We start from the raw sequence: 1,908 nt of genomic DNA on the forward strand, positions 1-1,908 counted from the left end.
CCGGTTCGAGACCTGGCTGCTCCACTTCCAATCTGGCTCTCTGCTATGGCCTGGGAAAGCAATAGAGAACGGCCCAAGTCCTTGACCCGGAAGAAGCTCCTGGCTCCTGGCTTCGGATTGGTGCTGCTCTGGCCATCTGGGGAGTGAACCAGTGGATGGAAGACCCCTCTCTCTCTCTCTCTCTCTGTGCCTCTTCTCTCTCTGTATAACTCTGACTTTCGATCGCTTCTCGGCCTTTTGGCTAAGATCAAGCGTAGTATCTGTTCTTATCAGTTTAATAACTCTGACTTTCAAATAAATAAATAAATAAATCTTTAAAAAACAAAGAAAATATTTTCTCCCATTTTGTTGGTTTTCTCTTGACTTTAATTGATTCCTTGCTGTACAGATGCTTTTTAGGTTGATATCCCATTTGTCTTTTTTTTTTTTTTTTTTTTTTTTTTAATTTCCCGTGCCTTCTTTGGAGGATCTTGCCCAAGAAGTCTTTGCCTAGGCCAATGTCTTGCAGTGTTTCCTTATGTTTTCTGCTAGTATTTTGACAGTTTCAGTTCTTAAGTTAGATCCTTGATCTGTTTTGAGTTGATTTTTGTATAGGGTGTTAGATGGAGTCTTGTTTCAAATTTCTGCATGTGGAAATCCAGTTTCCCCAATACCATTTGTTGAGGAGACTGTTCTTTCCCCAGGGCATGATTTTAGCATGTTTGTCGGAGATTAGTTGATGGCAGGTGCTGTTCCATTTGTCTGCATGTCTGTTTTAGGCCAGTACCATGTTGTTTTGATTGTAATCTTCCTATATTATGTCTTGAAGTTTTGTATTGTGATTCCTGTGGCTTTGTTTCTATTGCTCAAGATTGTTTTCACTATCTGGGGTCTCTGGTGCTTCCAAGCAAATTTTAGGACCGTTTTTTCTAATTCTGTAAGGAATGTCCTTGAAATTTTGGGGATTGCATTAAATCTTTAAATTGCTTTGGGTAGTATAGACATTTTGATAATATTAATTCTTCCAATCTCTGCACATGGGAATTCTTTCCATTTTTTGCACCATCTTTTCTTTTTTTCACTAATGTTTTAGAATTTTTATTATTGAGATCTTTCACATCCTTGGTTAAATTTATCCCAAGGTATTTAAATTTTTTGTAGCTTTTATGAATGGTATTGTTCTTATAAGTACTTTCTCAACCAGATTGTCATGGGTGTATAAGAAGCTATTAGCTTTTGTGTGTTGATTTTATGTACTGAAAATTTGCTGAGTTATCTTATCAGTTCTAATAGTCTCTTGGTTGAGTAATTTGGTTCCCTACATAGAGTCATGTCATATGCAAACGGGAATAATTTTATCTCCTCATTTCCAGTTATTACCCCACTTATTTATTTTTCTTGCCTAATGGCTCTGGCTAAAACGTCCAGAACTATATTGAATAAAAGTGGTTAGAGTGGACATCCTTGTCTGGCTCCAGATCTTTTTTTTTTTTTTTTTTTTTTTGACAGGCAGAGTGGATAGTGAGAGAGAGACAGAGAGAAAGGTCTTCCTTTTTGCCATTGGTTCACCCTCCAATGGCCACCGCGGCCGGTGCATCATGCTGATCCGAAGCCAGGAGCCAGGTGCTTCTCCTGGTCTCCCATGTGGGTGCAGGGGCCAAGGACTTGGGCCATCCTCCACTGCCTTCTCAGGCCATAGCAGAGAGCTGGCCTGGAAGAGGGGCAACCGGGATAGAATCCAGCACCCCAACCGGGACTAGAACCCGGTGTGCCGGCGCCGCAAGGCAGAGGATTAGCCTGTTGAGCCACGGCACTGGCCCTGGCTCCAGATCTTAATGGAAATGTTTCCAACTTTTTCCTGTTCAATATGAGGTTGGCCGTGGGCTTGTCATTTGTTGCTTTTATTGTATTCCTTCTATACCCATGTTT

General features: G+C 40.8%; 1 non-coding gene across 1 annotated transcript; it reads left to right on the plus strand.

The window, feature by feature from the left end:
• The first annotated feature begins 221 nt into the window (after positions 1-221).
• On the plus strand, positions 222-408 carry LOC133775522 (U2 spliceosomal RNA). Its single transcript, XR_009868264.1, has one exon. It is a non-coding gene; the product is annotated as a U2 spliceosomal RNA (small nuclear RNA).
• The last annotated feature ends 1,500 nt before the right edge of the window (positions 409-1,908 follow it).

Source organism: Lepus europaeus, chromosome 16, assembly GCF_033115175.1.
Source record: "Lepus europaeus isolate LE1 chromosome 16, mLepTim1.pri, whole genome shotgun sequence".
Classification (NCBI taxonomy): Eukaryota; Metazoa; Chordata; class Mammalia; order Lagomorpha; family Leporidae; genus Lepus; species Lepus europaeus.